Genomic DNA, 8,398 nt, shown 5'->3' on the forward strand with positions numbered 1-8,398 from the left:
ATGCAGGTTTCACAGTTCCAAATATGGCACCAGTCTGCAGTTGTGTAATAAATTGTCAACACATGAATTTGTATCAATATTTTCCACTGTTTTTTCAAAAGACAAGCTATCCATTAGAGAGTCTTGTGAATTAAGGAGTTAAAAAGACTTGTGCTGTGCTGAATGATAAACATCTCCCAGAGGCATTTTACACAACAAAGCAACTCACAAGTTAATAATAACTTAACTTAATAACTTAATAATAGCTTAGAACTGATCTATAAAGCATGAGCAAACTACTGCATTGATGAGGATGGACATTGATAAATCATTGATATTTATTTGTGTGTGAACTCACAGTATCATTAGAATAACACATTCATAACATTTCTAAACTCAGTTGTATGCAGTTGTGTTGCTATATTGAAAGTTGTGTCAGCAAACTTGATGAACGTCATCTTCCTTCGTTGTCCTGCAGGCAGGGCCGATTGCTTCTAACAATCCCCACAAGATGGTGCTACATACAAACAAACTGATTTTCCTCATGGGTCACTTTGACTCAAGACACAGCTGAGCTTAATTTATCCACATTTGAACGAGAGAACAGGCTGATATTGGGTAAGTTGCACAGCAGAGAACTTGCATTAAACACGTGTACATCATAATGGAGTCACACAAAGCTGGAAATAGAGTTTCTATCATTCAACAAACAAATGACAACATTTTAACATTGTATTCCCTAGCCCTAGCTCTAATATGCACGTGTGTGAGAAAGCAGTTGAAATGCAGAATTGTCTTTTATTCAGCAATGCTTGCAGATCACATGTTTGGGTTGCATGTGTTTTCCTTCTGGTAAATATTGAGGTTTTAGGCTACCTGTTTTTGTGATGACCATTGATTGTGATACTGGAGTTTAAGAAGGTCAATACAGGAATGTGCTTCTGTTAAAAAAGCTATGCGTCTGTGTTGAGTGCTCTGTGTTTGTGTGTGGCTGGCGAGACACAGAGCAGCGTATGAAGGCTGATCTGAAAGTCATCTGCACCCCATATCTCCAAAACAATCTGTGTGTGTGTGTGTGTGTGTGTTACCCATCTGGCTGGATCCCCTTCTATCTCTTTGCAACACCACAAGCCCTCTGGACACGCGTTGGACAAAGAAGAAAGAGTAAAAAGACCCAGAGCTTTCAAATGGTGAGCAGGGCAGACAGATAAGATCTGTTATAATAAAGTTACTGTGCTGCCGGTAATGCTGATGAATCACACTGAACACTCACTCTGGCTGTGTGTCCATGTGTGTGTAGTGTGAGGGAAGTCGAAGTACAAATTGAGTCAGTTTTCATTACTTAGAAATACATTTGCTCTGCTGCTGTGCCACTTTTAAACAATTTCTTCAGCCCAAAAGTATATCATAAAAGAACTCACTGAGTACCCAGCTTGTTGTGAAAAATACACCTCTGTGTACACTATTAAAGCTAGAACTAGAATGTATTTTTTTAATTTTCTATTTACAATGTGAACTAGTGAAAGCTTTTCCGTCCCATGTTATTAATTTCGCTTTCCTTTTATAGATCTGCCTTTACAGCAATAAAATAATCCCCTGAAACGAGGTGACAAGTTATTTATAAAGCAATAAAACCTGGCTAACTTGAGAGCTAAGCACAGACACCACGTAGTTAAGTGTTTTTTCCCTCTACTAATGTGGCACCATTGGAACAGATTCTGCCAGAGATCACTTCAACAATTCAGATTCCTCTGACAATTCAAGTGACCTTACTGAGAACGGATCAGTACCTGGTTCATTTGGAACCTTCGGGTTTCACTCCTTACTGTCGCCCCTCTGCAGAGTTACAACTCATTCTTCCAGATGGTCAGCTGGTTGTGTTGTTTCGGATCCAAATAATGTGTGTCCAATTACAAAAGGGTCACTGAGCTGACACTGGCCCAGCCCTATGAGAGAGAAAAAGCAGGATATATCTGAATCACACCAAATTATGTAGCTTTTGTTGACAGATTTTAACCATTCTCAGGGAGAGTCACGAACGTTAGAACAGTTCCTTCCACTTCGAAAACAGTCTTTCTAGACATGTAAAATCATGTGGTAGCGGGAGGTATCAATATTTGATACTACAACCTCTGTCACACTTTCAGTATTGTGTGTGTGTGTGTGTGTGTGCCAGTTATGAAGGAATTTCATGAACATGGCATTCTCCTGGGGATTCCAGGGATGACTGTGGCTTGTTTTTAAAAGGTTAGGACCGTCATGTGTTTCTGATTTAGATTTAATTCAAGTTGTCACATAAAATATTAGCTCCGATGGGATTTTTTATTTTTTTTAAAATCTATTTTTGAGCATAACCGCCCGGGAATGTGTTTTGTGGTCTTTGCAGGGCGGGCGAGGCATTTTTTCTATGGAAACAAAAGGGCACACGTGTGGTACAGAAAAAGAAAGACAGGAAAAGAGAAGGAGCGTGAAAGAGGATCACATCCAGAGATAGGTGGTGCATTCTGGCAGACAGTAGGAATCCATTTCACGCCCTGATGGAAGCAGTGTGAGAGGGGGAATGTGTGTGTAGCCGTATGATAGGTGTGGCAGGACAGGGGTTAGGCCTGTTAGCTTTTCCTAGGCGGAGGAGGGAGGGAGGGAACCCTCCATAACCCGGACCAATGCTCTTTCATTTCAATCAGTGACAGACCCCAGGGGAAACCAGAAGTTATTGCAACTCGTTTTTTTTCTGTACAGATGTACCTTCTCATATGAGATCGTCCAAACTCAGTACTCAGTAATACAGTATTCCAGTACTGTGTGTAACAGTATTTTATAATGATCCACTGTGACTTGTGTGAAATGAAAGTGGAAGTTCTGCTGTGCAGGAGGGTGCAGTATCTGGTTAGGTCCTATATTCACTGTGAGTTTTGGTAAACATGACTAAGAGTCCATGCTGTACTGAAGCACAGAAATGCTTTGAGCTATATGCTAACGCTAGCAGGGCAACATGCTCACAATGAGAATTCTTACATGGCAGGTATTTACCGTGTTGACCATCTCAGTTTAGCATGTTAGCTGTATTATCCAGGGCATTGATGAAACTACATGCTTACAATTTTATGAAATGCTAGCTATGAAACAAACCCACCTATACTGTACTGAAACAGCAAGGAGTCTACACTTGACAGGGACTGTGATTGTGTGACATTGTATCAGAGTGAACCAGCGTAAAACTAAATACAATAAATGCGTTTGACTTAACATGCCCATATGCAAACTGTTGGAGTTTATGGAGGCAAAGGGAAACATTAAGAGTATCTTAAAAAGGTCTGACGCATAGGGCATCATTCTTCTCTTTCTCTAAAACACATTATCATGTATTTCACTCCTGTCATTCAGCTCTTCTTCTGCTACCAAACATCTTACAGAACAAAAACAGTGTTATAAGTTAAATGTAATGATTGAAAAATGCACTGTTGGCAGCTCCTAGTGAAGCTCCCGTATCTATCAGGGCGTTCTCCTTTACAACACTGAACTAAGTCCCTGCAGATGTATTTTACATCCTAGAAGGACACGTCACATATCCCCACTCTGAGCTACGATTAAGACAAAACAGTCAGGGAATAAACAACTAAGGGGACTTCAGTTGATCACAAAACTGTTTAAGGTCAACATGGTATCATGGGAAGGTATAGGGAGGGTAGAGAGACACTTAAACCAGAGTAAACTCTGGTTCCAGCTCCTGTGTTGGCTAGCATTTGCCCTGCTGAAGTGTCTTTGAGCAGGACACTGAATCTGTTGCGGAACTAACAGGCAAAGAGAAGCGAGAGAAACACTTAATGAACCACACTGGATGGTTTAAGGTCATAAACCGCAAATCGCTTACACTTCTCTGCCAAATCAAATCGTATTTGGCTGATTTAGTGCTGAGCAGTGACTTGGTCTTAACTCAATTTATTATTGAAACTGGAATGAAATTGGTGATTCAACACACTGAACTTTTTCTGATTTGTAATTACGTGGCAATGCAGTTGCAAGCTCAGGCTAGAGGAGTCACCCGCATTCAACCGCATGGGTGCATTCAAGGAAACTGCAACTCCAACAGCTGGAATATCCATCCCTATCATGCAAAACCTATAGATGCACATCTTTGTCTTTTAATTACCGGAAAAAAGAGCTTGTAAGTGGAATGCTCTTTGCTTTCAATACTGCAGTATACACAATATACAATGTCAAAATATTATAACACGGTTAGTGGTCACTTTGAGGAGATCAGTGCAGCTAGGTGACTGTGTGGTGGTGAAGTATGAAGCTGCACACAGACAAGAATTTGAACAATACACATAACGTACAATAGGAATCTACTGTATGTGGGATGATGGCCATCTGGTTAGGGGCTGTGCAGTGTCTCCTCCCAGCAGGCAACTAAAGCTGTGAGCCAAGACCCCAGGCCCAACACCCTGCCGGACTTTGAAATCAGATCTTTATTGTCCATAAAGCCTCAGCCAAGTATGAAGAATCAGCCCTCCCTAACAAAACACAAGATGAGAGAAAACTTGGGGGTGAGTGAGACACAGACAGGGAAATGGAGAAAGAAATTGGGGAAGAAAGAGAGGGTAAGGTGGTTGAGAAAGGAGAGAGAACAGCCAGTACATATCATAGAACAATGCTCATGCTCACAACTATGCCACAGTTATTTATAGGTCATTGAGAGATAACTCAATTTTCATAACTTTCTAATTTTGTTTCGGGTGGTCCCAGTTCACATATCAATACAGCACTCTCCACTGGGGTCAGATTTCTCTGCTAGAACATCAGAGTATATTCTATTTTAGCCCCCGTGTGCTAATTATTCACCTTGTTTTGACCACATATGAAGTGAGATATGAAAGGGAGGGAAACAGGGCAGTGGAGATAGAGATAACAAGAGAAAGAGAATGCATAAAAGGTCAACTAAACGATGTTATAAATGAAGTTTAAGAGAGCGAAGACACACCTGGAGGAATAGCAGATAAATCACTTTTGAAGAGGTTGTAGAAACTAGAAAGTGATCAAAGTGAGCTTTGCTCAAGGAGTCCCTGAAATATCCCGTGTACGAGAACGGGTCGGAAGTGAAGTCACAGTGACCTTGACCTTTCACCTTTCACCTTTGACCACCAACATCTACTCAGTTCCTCCTCGAGTCCAGGTGGACGGGGATGCCACATTTGAAGACTGACAGTGCGAAAAGACAAAGCCTCTGGCCCCGGCTGTCACCAGCACGGAAGCCTAAAAAAGTGTGTTTGTTCTGAGACCAAAGCTGCACATCAATGAGCTACAGGTGACAGTATCATATATGAATTTGGTGAAGACGTGAGGTGCAGCAGAGGTATACACAGAATGCGTCTTGTCTCAAAAAGCCGGTTTTGTTAGCTGTTCAAATATGATGAATCAAACTATACCATCATCTTATTAATGCAACAAATCCTGCAAATGCAATATTGCCATAAAGGGTTTTGCTCACTGATTTGCAGCACTACTTTGCAATGGCTTAACATTACCAGAAATACCTACGCTACCTTGGTAAAAACAGAACCGTAGAGGGTTGTACAGGCTGTAAACCACTCTGAGAGTGGTATACATAAAATTGATTAAAAACATTTTAGTTCAGGAAAAATCAACAAGCTGCAGTTTGTGGGTAGGTTTTATGTTGCTTTCATATGATGTGGATGTCATTGTCATTTTCCAACTTAAAGCAAGATTAAGATTTTTCCTGGCCCCTCAACGACAGAACACCACACAACCTATTATAGCTAATTTTAGTCTGTGGCCTCATTAAGATTTTTTGGCTAACTTGTTAGCATACCATTGCATATCAAGCAGAAACTGTGTTCACCAGCTAGTTGCTAACACTGTCTGCCCGCTGTTTGGCGCTGGGCATGTCGTGTACTGTGCATTTATCAGAGCTTTTTTGATGAAAACAGCTGCCTGGAACTGGACACGCAGTTGAAGAAAACTGCATGTAGAGTTAAAGGGAAAAGCAGAGCTCAGTGGTCTGTGGGTTCGGCACAATGAGTAAACCCTCTCTAATTACACAAAGTAATTTGATCCATTGTTAATATAAAAATAATTATTGGCAATCTGTGGATATTTCTGCTTCTGAAATGGTCTGCATTCCATTTGGTATACGGCACAGAAGTGTCTGGAAAGCAACTTCATGTCAGTCAAAGCATATCATTCAAGGTAACTGAGCACAAATTGCAGGACCATGCACATAATGTGTAACCTCCACACGAGGTCTAACAAACAGCAGGAAGCAATCACCATCTTGATGTGAACACTGAACAAGTCATAAACCTTCCCGATCACTACCTTCCACCTGACATAATTTGAATGCTGCATGAAGAGCTGACTGAAAAACATCTTTGATATAACTCTGTATATCAGAGAGACATGCACATTTTAAAAGACCAGTGCCCACATGTGTGTGTCCAAAATGAAAGTCAAAATCTGAGGCAATGAAGTGCTCAGCCATTTTACGGTCCGCAGGCAGTTTGTCCAAGAGTCCTTGTCTGGTTTCACAGACACTTCAGTCTTATTAAGAGTCCCGTAAGGACAGGCAACTTGCTGTTAATATTATGGGATCAAATATACATTATGTCCTCATCAATGCTCATCTTTATTGCAATAAAGAAATGTGAAAAATGTGTAAATGTCATTCACTCAAACACTAATCATATGACTAATACGTTGCGTATATAATGATACTTACAGGCCTTGGAATGAACACCCAACACACTGCCAAATGCAGGTAAAAGTTAACTGGTACAGTGAAAAACTTGAAAGTTATTGAATCTAACTGTGATACACCTAATAAGGATGAACTGCAAACATCTGCACTCAACAGTAGGTGCATTACACTATATGATACTTTGACCAATAGAAAGCATGCAATTAAATGTGACAAATGACCTCAAGCGAGCTTGATGTTCATGCTGCAGGGAAATAAATGGGAAGAATTATTAATGTCTGATAGAAAGTTAAGGAAAAAGCATCAGAAGTCCTGAAAAGCTACGGTGTGCTTTGGTCAGCAGCAATGTGAAGTATACATGATCGAAATGGACCAAATCAAGCAAAAACTCCATTGTGTTTTCAATGGACTTGTTTCAAGTTGTTTCAACCCATGCATATGGCACTGACACGCAATGGATGAAAAGTTTGAATAAATAAATGAAACCTGCCACTACGGGTCGGACTCCATATTTTGCAGACTATGGGCAAAAATCAGAGTAAAATGTGACTTCATTCTATTTCTTACACTTGGAAAGTTTTTCTCAAAATTCAGAAGTCGACACTTTTAATTGTCAACCTTCAGCCAGAGTTACAGGCAAGGTTATGGTTTGTGCATAAGCGAATGGGACCGAGGCCCTTTTGAGAGACAGAGACTGGCGGAGTCAGCCTTGTGTTACACTTGTGATTGATTGCATCACTGCAGTAGAACCAAGTCGGGTATCAGGGCTTTGGGTGACGACTACAGTACAGTGGCGTTGGATTTCAATGGATATGCCCTTGGCCAGATAGGTGATAATACTACAGAGTCCACACACACACACACACACACACACACACACACACACACACACACGCACACACATTTAGGAATGCAGAACATACAAAACAATTCTTCTTGAGGGCAACTGATTACATTTGGCACCTTTTGTGTAAAATAAGGTTATGTGGAACAGCAGTTTCTCTTTCTGACCACTGTGATATAGTGTGATCTTCGCGCTTTTAGCCAAAGAAAAGACACCCACTCAGATGACTTCAGAACGTGCCAGTCTGTTGGCACAGATATCAGAAAGGTACCACCACACCTGTGCTGACATCACCTCATTCCATGAGCTCTGATTTCTGGTCCACTGTAAACATACTGTATGACAGGTCTCTCTCTCTCTCTCTCTCTCTCTCTCTCTCTCTCTCTCTCTCTCTCTCTCTCTCTCTCTCTCTCTCTCTCTCTCTCTCTCTCTCTCAGTGTGTGTGTGTGTGTGTGTGTGTGTGTGTTTACCCCCTCTCTGCTCTCAGCCGGGTCCTCCTGAAACTAATTGCAGTTTCTTTCTCTCTCCCTCTCTGAGTGACAGCGAGGATTTCGCTTCGCCCGGAGCGACGTCACACCAAGGTGGAAGAGGACGAGCGCATTTTTCCTTCCTTTATCATCCAAAGAAAACACATCGACAGACTGAGGCACACAGACGCCTCTACCTGCAGCCAGCCGGTGCGCACCGAAAATCACTTCCCCAAAATCCATCAGTGCGTCAGTTCTATGCGCGCAGAGACGAGACGAGCAACGTCCAGCAGCACCTGAAAATCCAACCTTTTTAAAAAAAATTAATTATAAAAAACAGCGGTGCTATTCTTCTTCTCAAATTGCTTTCGTTGTTTTAAATACCGCACGAAG

The sequence above is a fragment of the Anarhichas minor genome, unplaced genomic scaffold (assembly GCF_050575085.1).
Source record: "Anarhichas minor isolate MPS153535 unplaced genomic scaffold, ASM5057508v1 ptg000004l, whole genome shotgun sequence".
NCBI classification, from domain to species: domain Eukaryota; kingdom Metazoa; phylum Chordata; class Actinopteri; order Perciformes; family Anarhichadidae; genus Anarhichas; species Anarhichas minor.